The following is a 17,195-nucleotide window of genomic DNA, read 5'->3' on the forward strand; positions in this document are numbered from 1 at the left end:
CTTTTCTGTCTTTAAAACCAAACCCAATCTTAATCCAAATTAATTTTTCTATGTAGACAAGCCTGTAAACTAATTTCTTGGTGGCATAAACCAGTCTGGTTTCCTCGTATTACAAATCTAAAGAGCTCTTTTGGAAAGTAATATAATCACTTTGGGATTGAGATCATTATTCCTTGCTATACACAGGACAATGTTCCTTTTAACCTTTCACTTTTTATTAAAGCACAAAGGTACCCCACTTCTCCGTGTGTTACATATTCCCCTGTGGGCCTGATCACTTGCAAACAGTCAGGGAAATTCACCAGACATAAAATCTACTAGCCACCATTTGCCATGATGATGATAATGACAGAGAAAAAAATATTTTACTTACTCATAAAAATAAATTAATTTCCTGTGGCAAATATAATTTTACATGCTTGTTCCATAATAAAGAACCATAAGGTAGGACTGGACCTCAAGGGCATCTCAAGAAAACCAGCTAAAGGAAACCTTGTCACTTGTAAGTGTTTCTTTCCTTGTATCTCATTGTCTTTAGCATCACAAGGCCTCAAATCACACACCAGTAAAATGGATATTATTATCAAACTTAATCAGTCTCAAAGTTAACTTAATCAAGCTTAGTTAACTAATATTTTTTAAGCACATTGAGTTTCTCAGATCAGAGCACCTTGCAAAAGCAAAGTCCCAAGTACTGTCACTTTACACTCCTGGAATTCAGGTAGTCTTGCATGTCAAAGGGAAGCCAAGTTAGAAAAAAAGAAATATGATTCTATAATTTTAAGGGCCTGGATGTTGAAAGTCAGTGAAGTTGGTGCTTTTCAGACCCAGTTGTGGTTTAAAACACTAGGCCTAAATCACAGAAAAAGCATGAAGTGAAGGCAATCCAACACCCAGCTTCAAACTTCATGTAGTTAACAAACCCAGAAGGTCAGCTTCTTTTGGGATGTTAAATATTTAACTCTTACAGGTCACCACCTGCATATGGAACAGGCTCAGATATAAACATTCCCACAGAACATGGGAACAACTTGTTTATTAAAAGAAACAATGCACCCATTTTGCTTAGCAGAATGATAGGAAAGTTCAGAGGTTGATATAAGCGTTTCACAGCAGGAATAAACTATGACATGCCTTTGTAACAACATTTTTGCAGTGGTTAAAAGAGTGGATGGTGCAGTGAATTAACAATGAAATATGGAGAATTTCTCCTTTAGGTTATTGGTTTCAGTGTGGCCTAGTTCAACAGTGCCTAAAAGTTCTTACTGTCTGAGGCTGTCAAGTGGTCTGTGTAAAAGAGGCTTGTGGTCTCAGTGCAGTTTCCATCACAAAAACTCCCACCACAACTGTAATTAACAGAAACCTTCTGTTTGTGGTGTTAGTAGAAAGACCAGGGATGAAGTTATCCGTGAAGTTATCTAACTTCTAAAACTTGTCCTTCCATATTAGGGAGGATACCTGATTTGACAATGCCCATAATCTACTCTGTGTAGATAAACAGACAGCTACATTTCCCGTGGCATAAACAATTCTATGGTCACCAAATGCTACCATTCAGTATGATACCACAGGACTGTGGTTGTTCTTGTTGTGTGCTGAATGAGTGAATCCTCTAATTGAGAGTTTCAAACTTAATATGGGGATTTCAGATGAACAGAATTAAACCCCATGCTTAGGCATTGTTTAGTGAGACCTCCTAAAAAGAATTCTGACTGCAAGGTCTGACTGCCTTGTATGTTCAGTATAGCAGAACTTGATGGATTATTTTTCACAGCACCATCTGGTGCCTCCCAGTAATGTTACAGCTACAGTGTGCATAAACTGGGCACATGCATGAATGATCACTAGTGCCCTGTTGCTGAGCTGCCCAATCCTTTCTGTATGTTATTCATTTCTTCTGACTTCCTATATACAACCCTACAGTTGTGCAAGCATTATGGAATAGTGTAAACTTGCAACTATGTGAGAATTTTTGCACATATGCAATTCTAGAAAATCAGACTCTTGAGGAAACACTAATTGGGTGTGTGCAACTGCTGCTGCTCTGAAATGTTTCTCTTACATTTTGAGATACAAGTCCTGCGAGTATGTTTCTACATTTGAAAGCCTGTGTAATACGCATAGTTTCTTTACGAGAGGTGATATCCTGTTTGAGTATTTTTTTGATTTTATGCCAGAGAAAATACATTTCAGTCTTATAGTACTTGACATACAAGAAGTCTTAGTGCTTTATAGACAAATATGAAACGTGATTTTTTACGAGTTGATCTAATTATCAGTGAAAACTGCCAATATGAAGATAGTATTACTTAGAAAATAAATGGTGTGCGTGGGGAGAGAGACTAATAGGAACCCTCCATAAACTGCTCAGTGGTTAGAATCAATATTTGCTTCAGTTGGGTTAACACTGTACGGTGTATATACTCAGCAATATAAAAAAAAAAATGCTGTGGATGCCTGGAAAACCTATGTGAAAGTTATTTGAATTGCAAATAAATAACTGACTCATTTAATACTAAACCTTAACCTTCAATACATATCTGAGCTATGTGTTTAGGTCCCACATATCTTGAGCTTCTGACTTTCTCTGCCAAACTGAAGGGCATGCTGTGGAGTACAGGGTCACCACAGGGGTTGTCTGTATTTTTTCTGCTCCAACCCCTGCTCTATGGAATGTTTTGGCTTCTGATCTGAGAAATTCTACAGACCTAGCTCCTCCTTTTTACCCTAAACTCAAGCTTAGAAAAATATATTCTATTTACCAAAATATTGACACCACATCATTTTTAAATATATTTTATTAGCACGCTATTCATGTTTTATAAAGGGTTTTCAGTACGCTTTGGTAGAAAAGGTGTCATGCAAATTATTATGATACATTATAACAATGATTCCAAATCTGATACTATCTGCAAGTATCAGATGTATTAGAAATATGCAGCCCAGCACATTTTTAATCATTAATATCCAACATAACATGTGGAATACATAAAAGATGCTGATTCAGGACATTTTAATGGAGCTCTGTTCAAACTAGAATTCAAGATCAGGGTTTTCTGGTGCTTTACCACTAAGAAAACAGCCTCACAAATAGCACTAGACTTGCAAAAATTGGCCTTTGTTTCATAGTGACTTCCATTTCAAGCTAGGAATGATGGTTTGAGGTCTACTTTGAAAAATACTCTTTAAATGTATGAAGCCCAAGCATGCGCTATAATTACAGTAGTAAAATAAAAAGAACTGCTCATTTCGTTGGTTTCTTTTTACTAAACCATCTCCCACATCCTCTGCTGTGTGGAGTTTTTTTTCCAAAAAAAAGGTTGTACACGTGGTGACTAGTTGAAAATCCCTATGGGCACATTCTTCTTTCCACCATGCAAATCAGAAGTGAAAATAGATTCATGTTTCTTTGAGGTATCAGTGTCTGAAGGCAAACCACATAGAGAACATGAACTGTGGTGGTAAATAATCAGGACTACCACCCAAGTTATGAAGGAAAAGAAAAAATGTTTGGATCAACCATAGCACCAGGGAGATGCAGGGGGAGAATCAAAGTGTGTCCCCTTAGGGTGAATTTAAGCCTGGGGCACAGAGACTGAACTCATCTGTGTATAAGGCTGACATCTGAAATTAGGTTATACAGGGCACGTCTACACAAGACGCAAGATTGCCAAAACAACAACCTATGGTGACGTAGCTCATTGCTACAGCGACATAGCACAGGCAGGCATGAACTGGGACCTTGCCACTACTTAGCAATGAGCTACTACGCAGTAGCTCGTTGCTATGTTGCTACTGCACCATCAGGACTTCGCAATACCAGCAGTTATTGCACAGTCAATGAGTGCGCAGTAACAACTACACAGTTGGGAACAGGTGTACATATGCCCACAGAGGAGCTAACTATTAAATATGATGTCCTTGGTACATAGGAGATGGGATCTACAATGATCCTGTAGTGGTGGCAATGCATAGAGGGTTTGGGATGGACTGAAGAGAGGGGTCAAGGCATCTGCAGTTACATAAGATTCAGAGGCCCAGTGCCCTATGCAGGGAGTAGAGGGGATGGTCAAAGCTGTGCTGTTGTAGCCTGAAGCCAGGCAGCAGCACTTTGCCTTGACCAGAGTTTGATATCTGCATTTTAGCAACTAATTCAGGTGATACCAAGTAATATTATTAGTGGTATTTATTCTTTTTATAGTGGTAGTGCCAGTAGCTTAAACTCCAGGGTGCTCACTACTAAGCTTAGATAGTAGGAAACAGGCCTTGTCCCAAAGAGCTTGCTAATAGAAAGTAAGTTTATGTTGTGAAAGGCAGCTTGGTACCCTTTCCTCAATGGGTGTCAAGGAGAGGTATATGCAGAGACACAGCAAGGCATCCGCCCAAGAGTTAGAGCTGATAAATTTATCTGGTTTCTTTCTGACATGTTAAAGATTTAAAGTCTGTCTAGATAGCCTTTGAGTACCCAAAACTAGCTGGAGTTGTGAAAGTGCAATGGATTGAGCTGTTAAAGAGTGAGAATGTTGTTCAGTACTTTCAGTTATAATATTTTATTGGTTCACATCATGCGCTTGGTATAACTCAGCTTAACTGTGGTAGTTAAAATTTCAGTTCAACATAAATATATTTCGCATGTGGAAAAAATGAAGAAGCGAGATAAAGAGCAATTCAGCTGCATGAAAAATGTGAGCCCTAGAAAAAAACCCTGCCCCATTCCAAAAAGCTGAGCTATTTATGATCCAGTTAAACACAATGCAGCATGCGCTACAAAAGGCTCTGATCCCACAAAGAGCTCCACGCAGGTGGCTCTGCATTGCTTTCTGTGGGGGCCTGCATGTACAAAAGAGATCACTGTTGTAAGGGGGAGGGGGGCAGTGTGTGCACACCAAAAGGTACGTGACCTGTACAATTTGGACTTTACTAAATGTATGATTTAAGAAGAGAAGAGGGAAGGTAGGGAGTGATGTAGGTGATCATTTCACCCTAAGTAAAGTACCTACTCAAATGACTTGATTATGAGTTGTTAAAGGAATGATGGGTATGTATGTAAGCATACAGATTCAGTGAAGATAGATAGATAGATAGATAGATAGATAGATAGATAGATAGATAGATAGATAGATAGATAGATAGATCATTTTTGGTAAACAGTAAATTCACCAAAGCATACAGTCTTAGTCACCCCAGTGCTATTCCCAAATTTGGACTGAATCCTCTACTTTCATCTAGAATGATGAACATGCTAGAAGAGGAGCTAGTGCCCCCTTTCTATCCAATAGCTGGATGTTTAGGCCACTACTCTGGAGACCAGCATCGGTTGATCTCTTTTGGTGGTGGGGATCTGCATCCATATTTTTCATCTTCTAGATGATTTAACTTTCATCTACAGCAGAGCAAGAGTGAACCCAGTTACCCTAAAGCAGGTGGTGTTTAGCAAATCCCCACATGGCAACTAATCTGTGTGCTCATGTCCTCAAAAGGAAGGACTGAGGGAGATGCTCCCTACAGCTTAGTGCTTATACCACTTATCCACAAGCTGGGGGAACTAAGTTCAATTCCTTCCCCTGAATCAAGCAGAGGAAGGGTTTGAATGTCCATCTCTTACTCCAGCTACCAGTGTATGAGTTATTCAAGGGACTGTCATAGCTGTTCCATGTTTGCTTGTCACTGAGAAAGAGTGAGACCTTAAATCTCTAGCTTGGTGGCTAGGACATTCATCAGAGAACAGGAGATCTGGGATCCACTCCCTGCTCCAATGTATGTTTAATTACTTATGCAAAGTAGAACAGTCTTACCAGGAAAGCTTTAAAAAGGCATTTCCTCACCCTCCCACAATACACATGCACCTCATGAGTAATCGTTAGCCTCATGGGTATAACACTCTTGCAGGAATTGGGAGCCCTGGGATCAAAGACCCACAGGCTGAGGAAGGAGCAAAAACTGGGTCTCCCATATCCTGGATAAATGCCCTAACCCTCAACTACTGGAAAAGAGGGCTGGCACCACGTCCTCTACCAGCTTCGTGAACTCATCTCTTCCTTTGTTTTTCTCACACATGCATAAAACATTTTGATTTGAGTCAAATGGAATGTTTTGTGTCAGAAGGAAAATTCAAACAATTACTTTTCCTGAGTCATCAGGCATCCCCAAACATTGATTATTTGCACAGCCCTAAGATTAATACTAGGTTCTGGCAGAAGTACATCCAAGATCACTCCTTGAGTTAAGACCTGCACAGGCAGTAGCAGCAGTGCTCTTTTAACTTGTCTTAAGTAATTATTGTGACTTTCAATATTAATCCCAATTAAATTACTGAAATGCCTTCATAAATAATTTTAAATACTGTGCTAATGACTAATAAATATAATGAAGAGTAACTATAAAATAGGCTGGATTCAGTTAAATTACTCTTCTGTGTCCAATATCCACGACATGTCTAATGATTAGACCTCTGTCCATCTATAAATAATTATAATTATTTGCATTCACTACTATCAAATCCAGTAATTTGGCTAATTACTACAAACTGTAGTTAACATATTTTCCTCTTGCAGTAATAAATCATTTCCTAACTTCCAATTACCACAATGTCCTTAAAGTCTCTTATTCCTAATGCTATTCAGTTTGATGAAGTGCTGGTAATACACGTTCCCAAAGTTTCTTCGTAGGATATTTCTTTTATTTGCACAGTTGACTTTTATTGATGTCTCACTATGTCACTCAGGTCATAGGTTGCATCCTGTGCATTTTAATAGAGCCTGAATCATTTTAATCATGCCCTAATATTTTTACATCCTCTTTGTCTTCAAGTATAAAAATGAGGTCCTAGCAAATCTCAGTTTAAGGTTATCATCTGCTCCCATTATACAGTCAATGGACTTGATTCACACACTGTAACAGTTTCCCATTGGGGTAACAAAGATCCAGTTACTCTGTAAGGTGCATCTCTACCCTACCTTCTGACTGACGTCACTGGGTTTGGTTCAGATTTCCAGTCAGTGTTCCAGCAATGTTGTGACCTCTGGCACAGCCTTAAAAATAGGTGATGTGTCAACTGCATCAGCCCAGAAACACCAATACAAGATATTTTGATTCGATCTAGCCAAAAATGGTCCAACAGACCATTTTCAATCAATGAACTGCCATTCATTGGCATCTAAAAATTTCAAGGGAATAGAAATGGTTAGCTCAGGAGGAAACCAGGCAGATTTTGAAGCCACTCTGTCTCCATGAACTCAGATACTAGGAACCTTGGCTTTCAAAGTCCTAAGCTTTCAGGGTCCTCAGATCCTCCATAGCTCCCTTGGCGGGCTGCTACACAGTGTGTATTCCCAGGCTTCCAGGCTGCCAGTTGACAAGGAGCTGAAAACCCCAAAGCTCTGGAAGAACTGGTCCCCAAGCTCACAGCTCTTCTATTGCTTAGTGTTTCCTGATCCTGCAGCTTCAGTAGAGCCAGCAACAGTGGCTACCATTGTGACAGGGACCCCGTAATTCCCAGGGCTCATGACTGTGTCAGTCCATCAGGCAGCATGACCCAGAACAGTGAAAGGGAATGGAGTGTCCATTCCCTTTCTCTGAGAATAATTATTGATTTAGTTCCTGTACGTGAGGTTCATAGAGGTGAGAGACTCCATATCAGCTATGAACTGATGGCCCAAAGGAGTTTTCCATCTATTGACTCCTCTGTGAAATCCTATGAAATATGAACTTTCATTTCTACCCAGGAGACCTTCTACAATCTTTTCTCCAATGCCTGATGAAGAGTGTTTGTGCCCGAAAGCTTGCAATTAATTTTTTTTTTTTTTTGGAAAAATCTTGTTGGTCTAATAAAAGATATCATCTCTACTATGAGTCCTGATTGCTTCTTCAGTGCCTGGCACTTTCCACATTGACCTATGCTTTAACAAAGTGGGTGTAACAAAAGCAACCATTCTAGCCTACTCATATTTTAAATCCATTTTGATAAACTAAAAGCCAATAGAACAGCAGAACAAGTGAAGATTCAGGCCCACAGAGCTCTCTGATGAAAGAGTCATAAAAAAAAACAGAAGCCTTCATGTGTTCCTGTTTTCCCCATGATCCTCTTTATCTTGTCAATAAAATCCAGCGATTAACAACATTTGCTCATTTCCCTGGAACATGAGCTGAGTTCACACATCCAATCCTTATGTGAAAAGTATTGTTGCTTTTAGTTTGTGAAAAAGCTTGTTGCTTTTCATTTGACTTTCAGTGAGATGCAGGAGCACTGACGTGCATAAGGGTAATGGAAATTTCCTTCTGCTGGTCAGAATATAAATGTTTATTTAAAAAAGAGAACGAGAAGGCAGTGATGGCTGATGTTGGCAAGCGGCATGTGTGTGCATGTTAGATTAGAGGAACCATTCATGAATCATACATTCTTACACAAATGTTATCCCTGCAATGCTACCGACATTGGTGTCGGCTCATATTACCAAGCACACAAGTGCTGGCCCTGAAACGCAGGCCTGCCCTAAGGCTAGTCTAGCTTATGGAGCCAACTTTTCTAAAAATGGAATGTGTTTGCAGATTTGCAAGTTTACTGTGTGGTAAGTTCTTCCCCTGATATACTTTCTCTGTGCCTCATCGTCTCGCAAGCCCTTCACGACTGTCAGTTTGGCCTCTTGGCCTCTGCCAAATCTGGGCTGAGTGCCACCCACTTCCTGTGTGATCTTGGCAACTCACATAGGGCATGTCTACACCATCAAAGAGCCTCACCACAATGAAGTACAGCATGCTCCTTCCAAAAGGCTGTCATATAACCACCTTTTCTGTGGCTTCAGGCATATGCCAAAAATGCTCTATCTCAGGCCTGCTTATTGGCATGCACCCAGTCCCATACTAAGGGCAACTGAGTTACATGCTTGCAATCTGTAGCATGCATGGAGCATACATATTATACTTCACTGTAGTGTCTCCTGCAGTGTCAGCCCACAAATCCTTGGAGCCCATTCAGAAGAGGAACATTTCTAAAGGCCAGCATTAGTCCTAAACAAATCTCTAAAACGTCACTTCCTGAAGAAGAATGGCTCCTAAATCTCAGTCTGCCATCTTCACTCTAAATAGCACCTTCCTTTGCAAGAAAACTCTTGTACTCCCTGGACCAACTGTGTAATAGGGTATCAAGCCCATGTGATTTAGATGAAATAATTGGGCCCTATGGTGTTTATAGACATGCTCCAGGAATGGGGGGGGCATGCTTTAATTAGAGTGGCTCCAAGAGCCACTCTAATTAAAGCACCTGGAGTGTCAGATGTATCAGCATCACTGCACTGAAAAGTGGTAGTGGGGGTGCTTTAACTAAAGTTCATCAAATGAGCTTTAGTTAAAGTGCCTCCACTGCCATTTTTCAACATGGGGACTAGGGTTCAAATTACAGGGGAGCTCAGGGGGGATGAGCCCCCCATAAGAGATGAGAGACCTCCATAAGAGATGAGAAGTGGCCTGAGGGCTGGTGGGGGACCCTGGCCAATTTTTTTTGTGGACCCCCTTGAGAATCAAAGTGTAATTCAAACCCTGATGGGGACGCTGATACATGTGACACTAGTGTCTGCTGGAGTGCGATAATTACCACATTCCAGCAGACTCGATTAATCAAGTCTGCTCCGATGCACCATAACTACAGTTATTGGAGCAGCCTCGCTTCATGTGTATAGGTGCCCCTTGTGTTTCAAGCCCTTAAAGATCATGTTGTTTCCTTTGTTGTTTCATTGTGTCTTGTAGGCAGAGCCAGGCCTATGGAAAGGTGCCTAGACTTGTTGTTTAGAGTTGGGCACTGAAAGGCTTTCTGCTATAGACTGCCTTCAGGGCCTCTTTGGTGCAGCTTGCTAACTTTCAAAAGTTGACCATTTGGCTCTGCTGGTCAGTTTATGAAGAAAGAGTGAAACCATGGGCCTGGCCTTCCCCCTTTGGAGTCTACATGTGAGGAAAGCTTAGGTAAATGATTGCCTGAAAACACAGGGGACTGGATTTCATCATGCATGAGGCCCCTGACAGTTCTGTGTTCCTATTAGGCCTGTGCGAATAGGGAAGTATTCGATTTGGATTCAGCCAATTCAGAGGACAGTGATTCTATTCAGAGACTAAGGTCACTATCCTGAATCAATTCAGCTGAATCCTGAATCGGCTTTGGAAGATTAGGCACTGATTCAGAGAGATTCGGAGATTCTGCCATAGACTATAATGGGGCTTGTGCCAGATCAATCACTGAAATACTTATAACTTTGTCATTTGTTGGCAGATTTGGATGAAAACAGCAGGGATGGTATCCCCTTCTGAGGGCATGAATTCTGCCAAGTTTTAAGGAGATAGGTGCAGGGGTTTCTGGGAAACTGCACCACAAACTGCTGAAAGCAAGACTCATGTCACATGGGTGTTCAGGCAGATTTGGATGAAAACAGCAGAGATGGTAGCTTATAACAAGGGGCCTTCCCAGTGCCAGTTAGATCTCTGCCCACCCACCTGTTTCTGGGTCAGCCGCCCACCCCTCTTTTGCTCAGGCAGAAACAGCTCACAAATGGGACAGAAAGGCTGCATACAGAGGCTTATATGCTGTTTCTATGTCCCTCCCCCAGAGCACAGTGACTGCAAGGGGACTCAGGAAAAGATCACAGTCACTGGACAGCTACAGATGTCAGTCTTCCCCCCTCTGCTCCCCCTCCCTCTTATCAGTTTCTGTTCCCCTGAAAGACTGCCTTCCGAATCTCCGAATCTTTTGGGAATCGATTCGGAGTCTCTGAATTGATTTGGAGGGTTTTTTTGGTCTCCTGATTCAATTCAGATTTGGTGATTCAGCCTCCAAATCAGAACAAATCTCTGAGTCATATCGGCAACCAAAGCTTTGCACACCTCTAGTTCCTATGTGAGTCAAGAGAAAAATGGAGGGATAGTTCCTATGCTATCCTCTGCATACCCATTGCACTTCTGCCTGGCTGCATAAAGTATAAGGGATTCACCCATTCCTCTGCCAATTCCTCTACTTTTATGTCCTGCTTAATAACCACATAGACTTTGTCTCAAATGGTATATATGCAAGTAGCTTCCTTTAGTCAGGCAGCTTCAGAGAGACAAGGAGGTGGGGGTGGATGTACTTTTGCTTTTTGAGTGGCAGCCCAAGAACATGTTCCAAAGAGATGTGATGAAGTGGGAAGAAGTATGAGTTTTGCATAGCAATTGTGGGGAAACTTGTAGGCAAGAACAAGAACTTGAAGACAAGTATTTTCACAGGGTCTCTGCAAATGGTAGTTTTCTGGGCACATTGTGTTCCTTGTTCTATTTTGTTTATCTTTGCTCAAGGTATTAAATTGAAATCCTATCCAAAAGGATCACACACTGGTGCCTGACTTCCAAAAGGTGCATAATGTTTAGAGGAGCAAATGAAATCCTCATTGCTTTCATTAAGACTGACGTCTCTTAAATGGAGAGTTAGATAACTAAGCCTGACCACCCAAGATTAGACATTCGAGCCTAAGCATATATAAGAAATACAATAGGCTAGAAAATAATTTCCTGAAGCTGTGTCTAGTTACTTCCCTCCAAGTGATTAAACCACTGCAATTCCAAACCATCCTTGACCGTACAGATGATGGAACAATACTTAGCCTCCGGCACAAGGAGCACTGTGAGACTTGGTTAAATTTTTTTTTAATGTTCTGATAGACTCATTTGGGAGGTGCTATTGAAGCAAAACTATTGAAAGATACATTTTGGAAGGGAGCTAGAAACCAACATTAACAGCAGTGGGAAGCTCCTCTCTGTAAACAGTACAGGCTTCTTGGGCGCACACACGCTTTCAGGAGGCCCTTTCTGCCACTGCCTGGTTCTTTAATGCATGCTCTTGAAAATGGTGACAAAACCCCTGCCAGGCCCTCCATAAAAGTGAAATAGCTTAGATCCCCCTGCTGCCTTGTACGGCTGAATCAGTAAAGTATTTTAGGCAATGTGTTCCTTACATGATCTCTGTGCAAAAGTGAAATAGAATCAAAATGTAAAAGTTAGACATGCTTTCCTTACTCATTGATGGAGGTTTTATAATTGCTAAAATTTAGCTAGGTTTTTTTTCCTGCACTACTCCAGTGTGGATTTTGGCACTTAAATGGCTGGTTCAGACACGTTCTTTTGAGTTATATCCATTTGGTTGTTGAAATATCTTATTCCCAAACCATAAACATCTGTGTAAAGTGCTGTAAGGCATAAAAACTGCATAAATTATAGAATACCAAGCTTTGGTTTCTTAACTTATGCCATCCACAGAACAGAAATCTATCCATTAAGTTCCTGCTTTCCTATATTTCACTTCTGGAATGCAGTAGCCTAGCTCTCTAAAAGCTTCTTCTGTTATCAGTTACCTTTATGGTAAAATTACTCTATTTTGTGGCCCACTGAATTCAGCCATATGCATCGATGTCTGAATGCAATTTGTGCCCATAAGTGAAAACTGGACATTGAAAATATAATAAAAAGAATTTTATCAAAAGTCTTAAAATCTCATAAGTAATAAAGAGCAATAGATAGTATTTTTCCTATGCATCTCTATACAACTAAAAATAACATGCTGCTATAACTGCTACTGTTATTATGTAGGTTTCAGCGTGATGCTATTTTCTCAAGCACAATATAAAATTGCAAAAGTATTTTCTTATCTTATGTATTTCTTATCTGTATATGTTTTCCAAAAAATATTTAAACCAGGAAAAAAGAAATGGTGTTGGACATAAGGCAGTTTAGCAATTTTGACAAATAATACTGGAAAAACTATTCTCTTCCAAACACCACAGGCACGTTTAAAGATCCAAACCAAACTAAAGTTGATTCAGGTTTTATGAGATAGAGGAATGATTTGTTAAATGAAGAAACTTTGGATCTAAATAAACGTGGGATTATTCCTAAATTCAGAGCCAACCTAACCTTTTATGGTCTACCCAACCATATATTTCCATAAATAAACAGACTGCAAGCGTGGAAATTCAAAAAACAGATGAAAACATACAGCAAAAAAACAAAACTGATTACACAGACACATATCCAAGCAATGTTACAGGGTCCTACTCAGAACAGGGGAGGGGAAAGTGCCGTTGGGATCAGAAAGCTGCATGGGATGTTTTGAGAAGATTTCTGATGATTCTGATGTTCGGCTTTTTTGCCTGCTATTGTGGGGAGGTTTTCCAGCCTGCCATTCAGAACATTCAGAATGCAACTAAACTGTTTTCTTCTACTTCTTCAAATACTTGAATACGCATCTTGCAATATGAAAAGAAATTCCAAATATCCTCATTTCAAGGCTTGCTTAGGCAAGGCAGATGATTCAGAAACTCTTCTTGGCTTTCCTTAGAACTGCAGCTTCCTGCTTGGCTGCAACCAATGAGATTTTCAAAGTCACTGAAGAGTCTGGATACTGATTTCTGACCCTGGTTTCTCCCTCCTTATATCCTTTTTCATAAAGTAAGGCAGTAAATCCTCCGGAAAGCATGGAGCCTATGAGTCTGTCTCCCTCCTGAGTCCTGTGTATTTGGAAATGCCTATTAGGAAGAGGCTGTCAGTCCTGAGTTCATCCTTTTTTATTTAAATCATTGGAGATGATAGACTTAGGGGTAAAGTGAGACTGGAGCCTGAGTCCTTTTGACCAAATCAGACCAATTGTCTTTTATTTTTATCTACTCTGTGGTCAATCATTCATTGCCAAAACACATCTTTGTCACATTCTTGCAATTATTCCAGGATACTGAACATATCTCCCACTGAAATTGCTAGTGTTGTGGTGATAATAATGGAAAACAAGTAAACCACTGTGTTATCTTTCTATTTATGTTCACCTGGGGCTCAGTGTTATGTATCGCAAAGGGAGAATAGGAATGGAAGGTGCCAGAGGCACCTTTAGACATTATCATGAGGTGGGTGACCCCTGTAGTTAATATTTATGACCTCTGTGTTGTTTCCAAATCTTTCTGCAGGCTTATGGAGTTTTTGGATAAGTAGATTTCAGACTACACTGAAGGTTTGGAACATTTTAGTTACATTGTCTTCTCCTCCAAACCTTTGTTCTCAATCTTTTATCTTGATTTACAAACGCCTATGGCACATTCTAGATTTAAATCCCTGGCACACAACGGGCCTGTTATAATTCCAAGTGTTACTTTGTCTTTTAACTGACTCATAACTCCCCAAATTCATATGATTTGGGAGCCAGTTTTAAATCAGTCACATATGGATCAATACTCTTGCCCTCTTGCTGGTTTCTTCAATAAAAATGCTGCCTTTTATATAATTCTTTCTTGTTGGGCAGTGTGCTTCAAGCTCAGCCAGGAATCTCTTCAGGCTTTCTTTATCTGTCTCTCCATAAAACTCAAAGCCATCAAGAGCTGCATTTTCAGGCATGGCAATTGTAACCAGTTCTGTACCCACTAGAAATTTTGGGAACAAAAGATTCAGGCACAATTAACGCAGATATAGAAAGGAAGATGTGGCTGGGGTCAGGGTCTAAGGAAATTTAATTGAACGGCTTATAGAATCATAGAAGGCTTCTTTACATTAAAAAGTTTTTATGGCATTTAAGAATACTGATATAGTTACAGTGTCCCCTTATGAATGCAGTTATGCCAGTTTCACCAATTATACAGATCCAATGCAGCTTTGCTTGTATAATCAGGAGAACATGTTTCCTAGTCTATGTTATCTTCGTGGGTGCCGACAGGTGTGCAGCTCCCTGCTCCAACTCACAGTGGTTCACAGAAAGTGCCATGAGTTAGAGCATCTCCCCCACCCCTCACCCCAACCCAATATTTGCTGTTTGGCTGGGGGGGAGAGGGTGGAGATTGAGCTGTGCTTTGAAGCCAATCCAGCAGAGACAGGCTGCCTGCCTGCAGTCTCTCTCTCCTAGCCCTGCCCACTCCCAGCATTAGTGTTGTTACATAGTTTCATAGATGGTAGGGTCGGAAGGGACCTGAGCAGATCATCAAGTCCGACCCCCTGCCTGGGCAGGAAAGGATGCTGGAGTCAAACAGCCCTGGCAAGGTATCTATCCAGCCTCCTTTTAAAGACCCCCAGGGTAGAAGCAAGCACCACTTCCCTTGGAAGTTGGTTCCAGATCCTAGCCGCCCTGACTGTGAAGTAGCGCCTCCTGATGTCTAGTCTGAATCTACTCTCAGTCAACTTATGGCCATTATTCCTTGTTACTCCCAGTAGTGCTCAGGGGAACAGGGACTCTCTCATTGCCTGCTGGTCTCCCTTGGCCAGTTTATAGATGGCTACCAGATCCCCTCTCAGCCTTCTCTTCTGGAGGCTGAACAGGTTCAGGTCTTGTAGCCTCTCCTCATGGGGCCTGCCCTGCTGCTCCCTGATCATGCGAGTGGCCCTCCTCTGGACCCTCTCAATGCTGTCCACATCCCTCCTGAAGTGCGGCGCCCAAAACTAGATGCAGTACTCCAACTGCAGCCTGACCAATGCTGCATAGAGGGGGAGGATCACCTCCTTGGACCTCTTCGTGATGCATCTATGGATGCATGACAAGGTGTGGTTAGCCTTCCTGACTGCATCCCCACATTGGCGGCCCATGTTCATTTTGGAGTCTATAATGACTCCAAGATCCTTTTCTGCCTCTGTGCTGATGAAAAGGGAGTTCCCCAGCCTGTAGTTATGCTGCTGGCTCTTTCTCCCTCAGTGCAGTACCTTGCACTTATCAGTATTGAATCCCAGCTTGTTCTCATCCCCCCACCCCCGTAATCTGTCCAGATCCAATTGCAGCCTGTCCCTCCCTTCTAGCGTGCCCACTTCTCTCCACGTCTTAGTGTCATCTGCGAATTTGAACAAGGTGCTTTTCATCTCCTCGTCCAAGTCGCTGATGAAGATGTTGAACAGTGTGGGCCCAAGGACTGAGCCCTGGGGGGGGACCCCACTGCCCACATCCCTCCAGGTCAAAAATGACCCATCCACCATCACTCTCTGGGTGTGGCCCTCCAGCCAATTGGTGACTGTCCCGGTGGGGTCCTGCAGGAAGGCCGTGATCTCCTCAACACCCCCTTCCCGTGCCAAGTTGGCCCCAAGGGCACCCTCAATTTCTCTCCCGCCACATCTTTGATGACACAATATATAAGGGAGGCTGCCTTTTACACCCTCTTGGTCATGTCTTGATGAACGCTCAAACCCCGTGGTTTCCCGGACCCCTCATGGGTCCCATTCTGTGATGGGTGCTGCGGGGGCACCCTAGTCTTATGGGCTATGCGTGGCTCCAACCATCCCTTTACCATGCCCTAAGCCTCGCAGCTGGAATAGATGTTGTTCAGTCCGAGTCTACACCCTCTTTCTGGCGCTCAGGCTGTCCACAGCCCTGTCTCTCTCTGCGCCCTCTCTCTGGCCCTCGGGCTCTCCGCAGCCCTGTCTCTCTCCATGCACTCTCTCTGGCACTTCTCGAAGTGCTGCCTCCTTCTCCAGCCCCTTCTTGGTAATGCCGCCCTCTCTCCACTTCTCAGTAATGCTGCCCTCTTCTCTGGGCCATCTCAAAGATTCATAGATTCATAGATGCTAGGGTCAGAAGGGACCTCAATAGATCATCGAGTCCGACCCCCTGCATAGGCAGGAAAGAGTACTGGGTCTAGATGCCCCCAGCTAGATGCCTTTCTAACATCCTCTTGAAGACCCCCAGGGTAGGGGAGAGCACCACCTCCCTTGGGAGCTCATTCCAGATTTTGGCCACTATAACTCTGAAGAAGTTCTTCCTAATGTCCAGTCTAAATCTGCTCTCTGCTAGGTTATGGACATTTTTGCTTGTAACCCCCAGGGGTGCCTTGGTGAGAAAAGCCTCACCAATTCCCTTCTGTGCCCCCATGATGAACTTATAGGCAGCCACAAAGTCGCCTCTCAACCTTCTCTTGCGGAGGCTGAAGAGGTCCAGGTGCCCCAGTCTCTCCTCATAGGGCTTGGCCTGCAAGCCCTTAACCATACGAGTGGCCCTTCTCTGGACCCTCTCCAGGTTATCCACATCCCTCTTGAAGTGCGGCGCCCAAAATTGCATGCAGTACTCCAACTGCGGTCTGACCAGCGCCTGATAGAGGGGAAGTATCACTGCCCACACCCTTCCAGGTCGAGACCGACCCATCCACTATGACTCTCTGGGTGCGACCCTCTAGCCAATTCGCCACCCACCGGACTGTGTAGTCTTCCAAGTCACAGCCTCTTAACTTGTT

The sequence above is a fragment of the Alligator mississippiensis genome, chromosome 1 (genome assembly GCF_030867095.1).
Source record: "Alligator mississippiensis isolate rAllMis1 chromosome 1, rAllMis1, whole genome shotgun sequence".
NCBI lineage: Eukaryota > Metazoa > Chordata > Crocodylia > Alligatoridae > Alligator > Alligator mississippiensis.